This window comes from Camellia sinensis, chromosome 1 (assembly GCF_055761805.1).
Source record: "Camellia sinensis isolate YWXY chromosome 1, ASM5576180v1, whole genome shotgun sequence".
Lineage (NCBI taxonomy): Eukaryota > Viridiplantae > Streptophyta > Magnoliopsida > Ericales > Theaceae > Camellia > Camellia sinensis.
The window spans coordinates 140,076,144-140,091,762 of NC_138961.1; positions in this window are offsets into that span (position 1 = coordinate 140,076,144).

Sequence of the window (15,619 nt, forward strand, 5' to 3'; positions counted from 1 at the left end):
ATGCACAATTATCTTCCACTTGCCCACACAATTTCTCTCCAACACTACATTAATTGGATTACACCCACCCTTTATTTTCATTGTGTTTTTTTCTAATTTGATTGTTTTGAACAAGCCGGGTACCAGATATCAAAAAGCCAACCTGATGGAAGTTGATAACTTGAACTTGAACTTTGTCGGACCACACCACCCCCCCCCCCCCCAAAAAAAAAAAAAAAAAAAAAAAAAAAAAAAAAAAAAAAAAAAAAAAAAAAAGCATCTTAGGAGAAACAATGATAATCTGCTGTTGCAAAGAAACCTAGGGAAACCTCAAGAAGCAATCTAAACTGTGGAATATTTGTTTTGAACAAGCCGGGTACCAAATATCAAAAAGCCAACCTGATGGAACTTGATAACTTGAACTTGAACTTGTCGAAGAGAACCAACCCAAAATATTGAATACCATCACTCTAAAAAGCTCATATGAAGAAAGAACATTCTTTCTGAATATTTCCAAGTACTTGTGTTCTTCTCTTGCCTGCTATTTGAGATAAAGATTATTTCAGACATGAGAATTTGGCAAAGCCATTCAGATCTTCCTGGGCAAGGAGGTGGTGTGTGCTTCTTTCTTTACAGCCTTCACCGCTTCAACAAGTCAATTTGCTTGTAAGTATCCAAGTGCAAACCAAATCCCCAAAATACGAAAGAACGAAACCCCCACCCCTCTATAAAATTTTCAATAAGTCAATGTCTGCCGATGCACGTAAAACCTTTTCCCTAATCCAAATGTGCTAATTCTGTTATGGAGCTACTTTTTGTCTCAAAATTGTTCCTTCCCTGCCAGAAAATTACCTAATCCTCACATAGACAATTATGATGAATATGACTCAACCAAAAGAACTACAACAGAAGGGATGATAGGAAATTTTAGATGGATGCACAGACAATTATGTAAGCAGATGTTAGAAGAAGATCAGAGATCAGCTATTTAAGATAGCCTTGTTAGGTAAGTAAAAATAAGCTATACATGTTCTTCATATGATCAAAACAAAATGAGGAATTTGGCCTATAGGGCTAGTGGAACTCAAACAATTCGGAAAACGTTCAAGCCATCAAGCTGTACAAGTAATAGAAAGAAGAAACTGATTCGAAGGCAGCTAAACATCTTTTTGATCTAGAAAAACTAGTGAAATCTTTCGAGAGCCAGAAAACAGGGCAAGTATTCTGATCACCGAGATTGCCTGCAAAAAGGGGTAATAACTATTGATTCTTGCTGTGAATACATTGACATATTGAAATTTTCTTTAGTTTTGGTCTTCAATCCTTCCTCAAAATTTTCATGAAAAAACACCAAATTCCCAACCGTCATATATTTTACTCATATTTGATCAAAAATTTAAATTTCATGTAAATAGTTTAAGAATTGGAGATGATTGTCTTTCATATAAAAAAAAAAAAAGGTTAAAACGGATTTTTAGAATAAGTTTGGAATTTTTCAAAAAGATTAGATGAAAAAAAAGTTGTATATCATATCAAAGTATTTAACCAATTTTTCATTCAAATTTGATCAGAAAAAAATTAATAAAGAGGGGATAGGGAATGCTCTAGTTACAATGAAGAAACAAGAAGAAAGAAAAAAGAAAAACAGTTTTGGCAATATTTTCTGCATAATACTAGCACAAAGATGGATCATCAACTTACTCCACTCACACTGCAAAGAGCTTCAGGTATAAAATCATCTACATTTGGTCATCTTCATTTACATTCTACTGAATAATATAGTCGAATTGCAAACAACTTCAACTAATACACACATAAAACAATCTCAATTCCTCAAAAATTCATAAAAGAATAAGATCGGCAACGGCTGCAATTCTCTCTCTTATTAACAATATATTCGTCCAAATACAAAAATCAGGAAAAGAAAAAAGCTGGTGAAGGATCAAACTGTGAAAGAAATCAAATCAGAGAAGTCCGAACAAGACAGAGAAGCCAAGAAGTATGAGCCACACGATGTGAACCAACAAGAATGCCTGACCAGAGAGCGAACCACTTCCTCCATTCCCAACTTCACAAAACCCTAGCTTGGCAACACGAGTGCCGGAGCAGAGGGCGTCGGCGCATCCGCACCAGTAGGTCACGCCATCGACGCCGCACACGGGGTCGGTGCGGAAGCACTTGACGGGGCAGGAGGGAGGAGGCGCCGTGCCGGCGCAGAGAGCTCCAGCGTCATCGACGGGTAATCGGATAATGGAAGAGTCAGCGTAGTCCGATCGGACGGTGAGAGAGAGGGAGAAGGCAAAGAAGAAGAAGAAGAGGAGAGAGAAAGGGGATTTGGAGAATGAGGAGGACATTGATGAGAAAGAGCGAGCTTTCTTTGGAGAAGAGAGAGAAAGCTCGCCTTTTTTAGCATTATTGATTGATTGTTATTGTTATTGTTGTTTTTGTTTTTGTGGAAGATGGTTGGTATCAAGAAAGCTCGACGGCATCTTCCTCCTCAGCGACGTCAAAGGCAAAGCAAGGAATAAAATGCTGTTTGGTTACCTGTCTGTCGAGGCTTTTCTCAATATAAGCTTTTTTTTGATTGTATTTCTAAAATTAGATAACTTCTGACGGAATTTCAAAACTAAACTAAAACGTCATTACTATTCGCGCTTTTACTGTTAGGAGGCTAAAAGTTGATGAATAGTGAAATCGCTATTTGAAATCGCGATTTTAATTAAGAAAATGCTGTTCCAAATCGCGCTTTTAACATAAAAAAAATTTCTGAAGAAAACGCTATTTAAAATAACACTTTTACTGTGCATATAATAATTTTTTTTTTTTTTTTTTTTAAAAAAACGCCATTTGAAATGGCGTTTCTACTGTTGAATCACCAACCAAAGCCAACCCACACACTGACACACACACCAATGGGCACACCCACAACACTCAAGTATTGAAATAATATAATTTTTATATATAATAATAATTTATAATAATTAATTATATAATTTTTATAATTTTCATAAATATAAATCATTTTTAGGTTATGAATGATTTGATTTATAATACGTATGTAAGGATAAAAATTTTTATAATCAAAAATAATTTTTTCAATTTTTATAATCAAAAATAATTTATAAATTATCAAAAATAATTTATAATACGTATGTATTATTTAAATCTTTACATTTTTTATTTAAAATTTTTTAGAGTAAACCGATCTTCACATTTTATAATACGTATGTATTATTCAAAAATAATTTATAAAAATTTATAATTAGTACGTATGTAAATAATTTAATACGTATCTTCACATTTACATTTACAGTAAACCCATCTTCACATTTACATACGTATGGTTTAAGGGTAAATTTTTTTATAAATGACTTAAATGATAAATCAAACCATTCATAACCTAAAATTTTTTATCCTTACATACGTATGGTTTAAATAATTTATAAAAATTATTGTCATACGTATGTAAAAATCGATTATAAAAATTGCAAAAATTGATTATAAATTTTTTTATATATAATAATGATTTATAATAATCAATTATATAATTTTTATAATTTTTAAAATTTTTTTAATTTTTACAATTTTTTTACCCTTTATTTTATAAATAAAGGGTAAAAAAATGGTTTATATTTACGAAAATTATATTTTGCAATTTTTAAAATTATAAATAATCTAAATGTGAAGATGGATTTACTGTAATAATTTTTGAATAATTTTTGCAATTTTTATAATCGATTTTTACATACGTATGACAATAATTTTTATGAATTATTTAAACCATACATATGTAAGGGTAAAAAAATTTAGGTTATGGATGGTTTGATTTATCATTTAAGTCGTTTATCAAAAAATTTACCCTTAAACCATACATATGTAAATGTGAAGATGGGTTTACTGTAAATGTAAATGTGAAGATACGTATTAAATTATTTACATACGTATTAATTATAAATTTTTATAAATTATTTTTGAATAATACATACGTATTATAAAATGTGAAGATGGGTTTACTGTGAAAAATTTTAAATAAAAAATGTAAAGATTCAAATAATACATACGTATTATAAATTATTATAAAATTTTTTATAATACATACGTATTATAAATTGTTTTTGATTATAAAAATTATAAAAATTATTTTTGATTATAAAAATTTTTATCCTTACATACATACGTATTATAAATCAAACCATTCATAACCTAAAAATGATTTATATTTACGAAAATTATAAAAATTATATAATTAATTATTATAAATTATTATTATATATAAAAATTATATTATTTCAATGCTTGAGTGTTGTGGGTGTGCCCATTGGTGTGTGTGTGTGTGTGTCAGTGTGTGGGTTGGCTTTGGTTGGTGATTCAACAGTAGAAATGCCATTTCAAATGGCGTTTTTAAAAAAAAAAAAAAAAAATTATTATATGCACAGTAAAAGCGCTATTTTAAATAGCGTTTTCTTCAGAAATTTTTTTTATGTTAAAAGCGCTATTTGGAACAGCGTTTTCTTAATTAAAATCGCGATTTCAAATAGCGATTTCACTATTCATCAACTTTTGGCCTCCTAACAGTAAAAGCGCGAATAGTAATGGCGTTTTAGCTTAGTTTTGGAATTCCGTCAGAAGTTGACCTAGTTTTAGAAATACAATGAAAAAACGGCTTATATTGGGAAAAGCCTCCCGGTCTGTCCCCATGTTCAATTTGTCCAACTTTGCTTCTTTTTTTTTTTTTTTTTTTTTTTTAATCTTTTTGATAAAGTTAAGAATCCTAAATATTTTAGTATGAACGGTCTCACATATCTATATAACATATTAAGCGAGTTTTTAATATTTTTTAATCTTTTTAATTGTTATTTTTGTGTTGATTAAATTATGCATTACTCATTTTGTAATTGTCATTTTTTCACTTTCACCCTTCACTGTTAAATTTTTTCAATTTACTCCAATTCAACTTGTGTTTAAAATTAGGAAAAAAAAAAAATTGACATATTAACTGTCACATTACATATTAATATTTTATTAAAAAAATACCTAAAAAATTCTGTATAGTAAGATAAGTAAAAAAAAAAATTATTGGTGCAGGGTATATTTTATTGAGAAAATTACTAAAAAATTCACTCTAACAATTGTTTAAAACATTAGGTTCAACAAAAAAAATTTATTGATAAGAGATTCACTCTTTGTAAAATAATTTCGTGAGAAGTCTTTTTATTGATTTTGAAGAATATTTTATTTATAATTTTACCTCTTAATTTATCTGTTGAATTTTTTTTACTATCTATTTAAATTTATATCTATCTGTTTAATTTTTTTTTTTTTTGACTATCTGTCAATTTTTTTTAATTTGTTACATCATCATCATCATCATCATCAATAACAACAAAACACACACACAATTATTTCTTTTTCTATAGACATCAGATCTGCTAGAAATCCATCAACTGCAAAGCCTCTCAGATCAACAGCGACATCTCCATCAGGTGGTGAAAGAGATCCATCATTTGCAAACACACACAACTCATCATTATCATCAGCTTCTTCCACAACCAGATCAGAGACTATACAAAGGTAAGGATGGAGATTGAGTGGCGCCGCCAGAGAGAGGTGGCTAGGGTTCAAATCAGAGGAGAGAAGATGAAGGAAGAGAGAAAAAAGAGAGAAAGAGAGAGAGATGTGTGTTTTGATATTTGTTACCGTGTAATTATATAATGTGCGTGTGTGTGTGTGTGTTTTGGACATTTTGCAAAGTAATGTCCTTATGGCCATACTATTTTAGTGCTTGGACATTTACGCTGTGTTTGGTTAGAGATTTGGAAAAAGAAAGAAGAAAGAAAAATATGGATTAAATATACATATTTTCACTTAATTTCATACATCTTTTCCTTTTTTCTTTCTAAATCCTTCAACCAAACACAGCGTTAGGCAAAGAAAATTCAAAATTAGATTTATCACCCAAGCGCTCTATTTTATTATGTATAACTCACATATCTTACACAAACCCAAATTCTAATATAATAATATATTTTTATATTATGTGACAGTTACGTGACATTTTTTTCGTCTAACTTTAAATAAAAGTTAACTTTAGAAGTAAATGAAAAAAAAAAAATTGAAACATGAAAACCCAAAGTGCGGGGAAAAAAGAAAAAAAAAAAAACAAACAAACAATCTTAGGGGGCTAAAAAAAGAAAAAGGCCACCATAAAAAAGACAAAGTCTAATTTATTCTTTTGTGTTTGAGATTAAACTTAAGGAGATTAAAAATAAAATCAAAATAAAAAATTCTTGTTACAAATCTCTACTTTTTTGTTTTTTTCACAACTTTATAATTCAAATACGATATACTTATGAGTTTGACTACAAGCGCATCATTTTTTTATCGCATATTTTATTGATCTCACTATTAGTAAAGTATCCGATAAAAAAATAACGTGTCTTTAACCTTTTTCTATTCCTAAACATAATTTGTTTTTGGTGAATTGGTGAAAAGTCCTTATGGCCCATATGTTATTTGACCTAAAGTTTTTTTTTTTTTTTTTTGGTAATAAGGACACGCGTTAAAAAATCATCGGTATTGGAAAAATTGTTGGTGGTCAGTAACGGTGGTCGACGGCGACTGGTTGCGATGAGGTGGATAGATAGATGACACGATGACAAATAGATAATATTTGGACAAATAATTGACACGTGTACAAATAGGTAAAATTTAGACAGATATGTTACATTTGAACAAATAGACAAATAAATAAGCTTTTGAACAGATAATGCCTTTTTGTCCAAACAAAATTTAAGATTGGGTCTATTAGCTCAATAATTTCATAAGTAAACCTATAATTTGAGTGTTCATTTGTTTTTTGTATGTAAATATAAGAGGCACTTACAAACCGGTTCTATTGTCCAAACTTAATTACCTATGAATCCTATTCATTTTTTCACATATTAATATTCTTAAAATATCCTTCATTCACCTTCTTCATATCCATTAGCAACACCATTTATGACTCTTTCTTCCCCTACCAGAAATCACCTCCTACAATATTTTTCAGCATTTTTTCAACAAAAATAACATTTAACACTGCCATATCACTATTGCCACCATCTCCACTACTCAGTTACCTATTATTGTATGCACTCACTCACAATTATATATACACATATTCACTTATTGTCATTTACTTTTATACTTATTCACTTATTTGCAATAGATCTAGTTTGAGAGGAAAGAGGAAGAGAGAGATAAAAAAAGTGGCGAGATATAGAGAATTACTAATGTTTAAAGTCATTTAGAGTCGATTTCAAATTCATTGACTTTCAAAACTTTGCATTAGAGCATTTCATATTAAGCATAGCATTTTCAAGACATATACTTGCATACATTCACCAGAACAGAACGGAATGGAATAGAACAAAACAAAACTGGGGAATAACCGATCTAAATACTGATTAAACAAACCCACCGATAGGTGGTGGAGGAGATCCTTAATAGTCATTGGCATCCTTACGGTGCCCTAATGACTGGGACTAAACTGAGGATGACATAATATACATTGATACAAAGAATAATTTGATATTCATTCATTCGCAACAAAACATAGCATTTCAAACACAATAATTATTATTTTCTAAATAAAATAAACTTCTAAACATAGCTTAACTATAATATTACTCACTATGGCTCCCAGGCGAGGCTTAGTCCGAAAAATCTCGACCGACATAAACAATAATACAAATTTTCGATAAAGCAATATGCAAAATAAATGTGTTAACCAAATTCTAAACTTCATTCCTTAATTTTTCTTATTAAAAGTCAATTTCTAAACTCTATTCAATTCCATTTTAGGTCTAAAATAAGTTCTATGAGGTCCGGTACATCGAAACAAGCAAAAAGAGGTTGAATTGGGCAAATGCCCTATTTGCCGCACCTTCCGAGGCACGCGCGGGACAAGATGCGGGAAAGTTACCGCATGAGCGGCTTTGCACAGATTGTTTGGGTGCTGGACAAGGGTTGGCCGCACGTGCAGGAAAGCTTGGGCATGTGTAGGAAATAGGGGTGAAAGGAAAAATCGGTAAACCGATTGGACCGACCGGACCGAACTGAACTGGCCGGTTTTGGTCTTTTTTTTTTTTCTTGTTTCGGTCTGTTCGGTTATGTTAAAACAAAAAATCGAAATTCGGTTCAGTTTTCGGTAATTATAATTTGAAAACCATACACACCGAACTGCACCGATATATACTCCATCTTTTTTTATTACTATTATGTATTGTCCAGTTATTTTTTATTATTATTTTCGTGCAGGTCATCTGTGTATTCAATTCCAATATTCAAATAGCTTTCACACTGCCCAATGTTTCACATTGCTCAAAATAAAAAAATAAAAAAACTCTCTCTCTCTCTCTCTCTCTATCTAATTATTACACTACTCGACAATGAATATCATGGTCTTGGGTTGGATGTTTCTGAGAGTAATTGCAACTCTCTACAAAACAAATGCTCTATCTCTCCTCTCTCTCTCTATATGTTTGTGTGTTGTAGAGAGATCTGAGATGAAGGTTTATATGCTTCATTTTCTTCCTACGAAATATTTTGTGGGTCTTCCATCTTCTATCTTCATCTTCTTCATGTGAAGGTTGGATCTCTCTCTCTCTCTGTCACAACCCTCTCATCTTCTTCCATCTTCCATCTTCTATCTTCATCTTCTTCATGTGTTCACCAATGGTCTTTCACCTTCAAGAAAAGATTTTGTTGAAGATCGAAGAACCGACGTGTATCGACCGAACCGCACCGCCCCAACGTAAAACCGCTTGGTACGGTTCTTACCAGTAATTCGGTCTGTTCGGTGCAGATCAATGGAAAACCGAAGGGTGCGGTTCGGCACAAAAATACCTCAAAACCGGACCGCACCGCACCGATTTCACCCCTAGTAGGAAATTCTGGATTGGATAGGCTAAAGTTGTTCTTCATGTTCTTGATGATTCAAACTCAAATTTTCAACCCAAAAACTCAAATTATGACCATATATGTTTGAAAATATGTATAAATTAAATAAAACTCATAGAAATACTTTTGCATGCAAGGATTAAAGATCAAAATCAAACCAATTCTTAATTTTTAAAACAAAATCAAAATCTTTATTTCTAACTTGTTCAATTTTTTTTATTTATTTATTTGTTTTTTCATCTATTCTCCCTGTTAAACTCAAATTCAAACTCATGAACTCTAAAAATGACAAAAAAAATCCATAGAAAAACATTTGTTTACAATGAATTTAAAGATTAAATGACACAAAACATGATTTTCATGAAAGTTTCATAAAACCTATCTGTGTTTCAATCTTACCCCAATTCTCCATTAATCTTCTCAAAACTTACCTTAGATGATTTTATGTCTAGATTATTTACACAATACTAGAAAAATGATGAAATTCCTTACCTAATGATGAATTTTCCACAGTTTGTTAGCTTGAAACTGATGTTCTTATGAACCTCCATTCTTTTCTTCTCCTCCTCTTCTTCTTGAGTTCAATTTCTCTCTCTCTATTATTATTATTAGAATTTCCAGCATGACTCTTCTCATTTCTTGACTTCTTTTATTATTATTATTATTATTATTATTATTTGGGTACAACGGAAAGAAACAAAGCAAAAGGGACTAAGCCCTATCTCCCTCAGACAAGTAAACAATATTCATAATTAAGGCGCTGCGGGTTTCCTCTGGTGGATCATTTACAATAAAAAGCTCAACAAGTTTATTAGCTCCTAATTTTGCAACAGCATCTGCACAGATGTTTCCTCCCCTTCGAACATATTGGACTGAATAGCCACATCCTCTCAAGATGATCATTGAATCTTCCACAATCCCTCTGAATGGGTATTTCTCACCAGATTCTTCAGTTTGTAGTTGTACCACTTGCTCCGCATTGGTTTCAATGATCACTTGGTTCATGCCTCTTTGAAGGATTATTGAGTCCTTTGTAGACTGCCCATAACTCAGCTTCTAAGCTAGTGCACCTCTCCAATCTACCATAATATCCGCTTATCCAAGATCCTTTCTTGTCTCAGAATAATCCTCCAAATCCTCCATAGCCATCCTTGCCTCAGATGCTTCCATCTGTATTGAGCTTGATTTTTCCTACAGGTGTACAAGACCACATTGATAAGCTTTTAGACTGAAATGTCATAGTAACATCTAATTTAAATGCCTGAAAGATTTCTTTAGAGTAATCAAGAATAGTTTTCATACTTTCTTGAATACTAATCTGTTTATTTTCAAAAATCATTTTGTTACGATTTTTCCAAATAATCCAAAGAGATACAATAAAAAGATGAGGTAAAGGATTCTTCCCTTTCACATTCATTTTGAACTAGTCTTTTATAGGCACTGAAATCATTCTTGACTACCAATCTGCTTTGAAAGTACGAATCGAAACACTCTTAGCTTTATGGCAAAAGCAAAATAAGTGATCTAGATCCTCCACTTCCTCATAGTTGGGGCATTTTCGGTATTCAGAGAGTCCCTTTATAAATCTCACATTGTTAGTCAACGCTTTCCCATGTAAAAGTAACCACAAAAAGCTTTTAAGTTTTTGGGGAATCTTCAGTTTCCAAACCCAATTCCAATCCCCCTCCAAATTTTGATTGTTCACAATAAGGTCATAAGCACTAGAAATAGAGAATTCTCCATCAGGAGATTTCTTCCATCCAGGTTTATCCTTCTCATCATTATTTCTAGGAGGTTGGATTTTCAAAATTTCCAAGACAATAGGGAAGGGAAAAGTATTATAAATACATGTTTGCTCTCACTCCCCATTCTCATCTAGCAATGAATTCACCTTAATATTCTCAAGGTTAGTATCTTGACTCGTGTGAGTTATGTTGACCTCATTCAAGGCCTTATCCCCACACCACCAATCTTTCTAGACTCTCACATTAGAGTCCCTACCAATGGTCCATTTAACCCCCTTAGACAGGAGATTTCTAGTATTCATGATTCATTTCCATGTGTGAGATGACAACCTACCATTTTTTTTGGTAAGAAATGAGTGATTGCCCAGATATTTGTTCTTAAGGATCTCCACCCAGAGTCCTTCTTTATCATTCAACACTCTCCATCCCAACTTGGACAAGATGGCTAGGCTCTGATCCCTAGCCTTCCTACAGTACACTTGATGACAATTAATAAGATGGACCTTTTTCCTCTCCAAAGTATCCCTTCAAAGGAAGTTGTGATTGATTCTATTAATATCATCACACACTTTATGAGGAATTTCCACAATTTGCATTGTATAAGCATAGATTGCATTAGTAACTAATTGAATCAAAGTTGCCCTCGCTGCCAAAGAGAGAACACCAATTTGCCAACCAACCAATTTTTGTTGCAGCTATTCCAAAATAAAATTAAAATGATTTTTGCTAACTCTGGAGTGAAGAAGAGGAACCCCAAAGTACTTGCCCAAATCTTGGGTCAAGGGGATTTCATACATATTGCTTAGGGATGGCAATTTAAACCCGGCCCGACGGGGACCCGATCCCCCGATCCCGATTAGAACAGGTTTTCCCCGAAAATTATCCCCATAGGGCCGAGGATGGTATGAAAAATTAATTCCCCGATGATTTTCGGGCCGGGGATGGGGAGTGATTCCCCTAGCCCCGGTCCCGACCCGGCCCCGGCCCGAGCACTCCCCGTATAATCCCCGAATATGTATATATGTTTAGGATATATATATATATATATATATTTAGGTTAGTTTTGAGACTTTTAAGGCCCCTTTCTTCTCCACTCGCCTCTCTTCTCTCAGACTCTCTCACTTTCTTCTCCACTCACACTCACCTCTCTTCTCTCTGACTCTCTTCTCCTCTCTCTCATTCTCTCTCTCTCTCTATGTTGCGGTGCCCACGGCGTCTCTCAGACTCTCTTCCCCTCTCTCTCTCTCTATGCTGCGGTGCTCACGGCGTCGACGTCTCCTCCTCTTTCTCACCGGCGTCACTCCTCCTTCACGGTGTTACAGCGGCAGCTCCTCTCTCTCTCTCTCTCACGGTATCTCCTCCTCCTCTCTCTCACAGTATCTCCTCTCTAGTTACTCTCTCTCTCTCTCTGTTTTTTTTTTTTAGTTTGTTCTTCAGATCTGGAAGTTCTGGTCACCGGTGCCAAGATCCAAGTTGAGGAGTGAGAGACGAGACGAATCTGGCGTAAGAGATACCGTTGAATCTTCCGAATACATAACTTTTGAATGTTGAATTTGTCAAATACATAAGATAGGGTGTGTTGTTGTTGATGTTAAATCTGTTGTTGTTGTTCTTCATGAGTATTAAATCTGTTGTTAAATCTGATCTTAAGCTGTTTTTTTTTTTTTTTAGCCGGGGACTTGTCGAGGTCGGGGAAACCCAATCCCCGTTGGGTGGTAGGGGCGGGGGTAGTGACAGGTTCCCCCTCGGGGATCGGGGCCGGGGACGGGGATATTTCTACCATCGGGGATCGGGGACGGGGAGTGCGATCCCTGGCCCCGCCCCGCCCCACCCCGTTGCCATTCCTACTCAAGTCTTTGGCCTTCCTCTTCTTAATATTAGGAAAACACAAAAGCTTAGACTTCATGAGATTAACCGTGAGTCCAGAGATATCTCATTCAACAATTCAAGGACAGTTTTATTGTTTGTAGCATTAGCTTTAGCAAAGAGGATCAAATCATCCACAAAGAACAAATGCGAGATGATGAGATCATGTTTGGACATGCTTAAGCCACACCACTCCTTCTCTTTTACTTTTTGATTTATCATGTTCGATAACCTTTCCATGCACAAAACAAACATGCAAGGGGATAGAGGATCCCCTTGCCTTAGACCCTTACTAGGTCTAAATTCCTCGAGTGGTTCCCCATTCTAAAGAATAGTTGTGCTCAAATTGGTGACACAATTCATGATCAATTCCACAATCTTGCAGTCAAAATTAAATTCAAGAAGAGTTTGTTCAAGAAAACACCAAGAGATATTATCATAATCCTTTTCCAAATCAATTTTGAGAATCATGTAACCAACCTTACCTTTTTTCTTTCTTAAGGAATGGATAGCTTCTTGGGTTATAATAATGTTGTCACTAATTGATCTCCCCGAAATAAAGCTACTCTAGTTGGCACTGATAATGGTACTTAGAAGAGACCTGATACGACCCACAAGGATCTTGGTGATGATTTTGTAGGTGATATCACAAAAGCTAATGGGTCGGAACTGTTTAACAGTTTCAGGGCTATCTGCTTTAGGTATGAGGGCTATGAGTGTTCTATTTATCTCCTTCAGGATGGTTCTAGTCGTGAAACACTGACGCACAAAATCAATCAACGATTTTCCAACAATAACCTAGTACATGTGGTAAAAAATGGCTTGGAACCCATACCCCCCAGGCGCTTTGAAAGCTTTGATGTTTTTAATTGCTCTCCAAACCTCATCATTGGTGATATCTCTAACAAGGTCCAAGTTCTCCTTAGGGCTAATGTGCCAGCCAAGTTATTCTAATGGGTGGGTGAAATAGTTTGAGTGAAAGAAAAAAAGATTTTAGAAGTAGTCATTCACCATCCCTTTCAGATCAATTGAGTTTTCCACCCACACCCCAGCATCATTTTTAAGAACTTCAAATTTTGACTTTCTTCTCTTAATAATAGTAGATAGATGAAATTTTTTTGTGTTCCATTTACCTTGGGTAATTGAGTTCGCACGGGATTTTTGAAACCACAAGAGTTCCTCTTGATAAAGCACTTTATTATATTGATCAATAAGCTCATTTTCCAAACAATGAAGATTGTGAGAATAATTAATGGTTTGCGAGGTTTGGATACCATTAATTCTGCCTAACAACCAGCATTTTCTCCTGAAAATATTACCGAAAACATTTCTATTCCACTCCATAGTTGTACTGGCCATAGAGTCAAGTTTTTATAGTAGTTGATTTTGATTAAAATTCATCCAGTTATCCTCAACAACTTTGCGAAAACCTTCATGAGTAATCCAAGCATTTTGAAATTTAAAGGACTTAAAAGTAGAGCGAAAGAGAGTATTACCTTGGGTAAGGACCATCAAGGGTGAGTGATCCGAGTAGGTGCGAGGCAGGTTACGCATGAAGCCTTCAGGGAACAAAGTTCGCCATTCCGTGTTATAGAGGGCGCAATCAAGCTTGACCATGGTGTTAGCCGACTCTTTTCTATTATTTGTCCATGTTAGTCTCGCTCCAACACACCCCATGTCCATCAAATTGCAAGCATTAATTCTATTGATTTCTTCTACGAGTTTAGCTAAAGCTTTGGCTCTGATTCTGATCTACCAAGAAGCTACGCTTTTTCTTAGAACTGGAGTAGTCGTTGAAGTCCCCTGCTACAAGCCAAGGATCTTGGGTATTTTGAGCTCTAGATTTCAGACCTTCCCATAAATCATTCCTCTGTCTACTATTAGGGCATAAACTGCAGATAATACCCAATCCGGGTACTCTTGATGAGAAACTGTAGCGGTTATCATTTGGGAATTTGCATCTGTCATACGTACATTAACTTAGCTAAGATTCCATAACACCCATATTCCATAACTTCTGTCAATCGTGTCCATATGGGTTGGTGCTGTAATTAAAAAACATACCCATAGTGTTAAGTTCCACCTTCGTTTCCATGAGAATGAGAATATCTGGTTTGTGTACACTCACAAGCTCCCGTAGATTCCTCTTGAATCTACCATTTCCAGCACCTCTACAGTTCCAGATGAGAAGATCCATGGATGACAGATTAATTTTTGGCGTTTCCTTCTCTTCAGTGCTGTCCAGAATTCCTTTTGTCATCTTCAGGCTTTTTTCCATTATTACCAATGGCTTTACAAGCACAATGTGATTCACGTTGTGTGCATCTGTCTCCCACCAAGATTGGATCAATAACTTCGCTTTTTCTTCTTTCCCTGGCTCTAAAAACATTAGAGCTCTAAATTGATCCACTCGATGCTTCACCACTAGTGCCTTCTCCATTATTTCCTCTCGAATAAATCTGGTGGTTTCCGAATTCTGGATTTATGAACGCTTTCAAGGGCTTTCTCTGGTCTTTTATCTTGTGATGAACAGCTATGTTGAACAAAGAGGTGATCGACGTTTCTAGTTGGTTATCAGAGCTAACACTATCAGTACTTAGACTTTGGACCATTGAATAATTACCCGCGCTGAATCTTATAGAATGCTCATGTCCGTATTCTTCAATTAATCATTATTTAATCCACTTATTCACCTTCTCTACCAATCACAATATTATATAGAATATCACGTGTCTATATTGCTGAATTATTCAACTGAATAATTAGCCTTGTGTTTATCTCTTTCAAATTGTTGCTGTGCTGCTTGCTTTGAATTTGTTCCCTTCACTGGGTTCACTTATCATTTCCCTTTGATTGTCTTTATTCCTTTTCTCAATTGTTTGGGCTTGATCTATCTGCATTAATTGGTTGTTCCTCATTTGTTTTTCTTTTGGGCCTTTGTCTCTAGGAAGTCTTCCTTTTTACCCCATTATTGTAGCCCATGCTAGGAAGCACAGATACCGATACGAGATACGGGTATGATACGATACGAATACGGCGATACGACAAAATTTGAAAAACTAGGATACGGATACGGTGGGGATACGTTC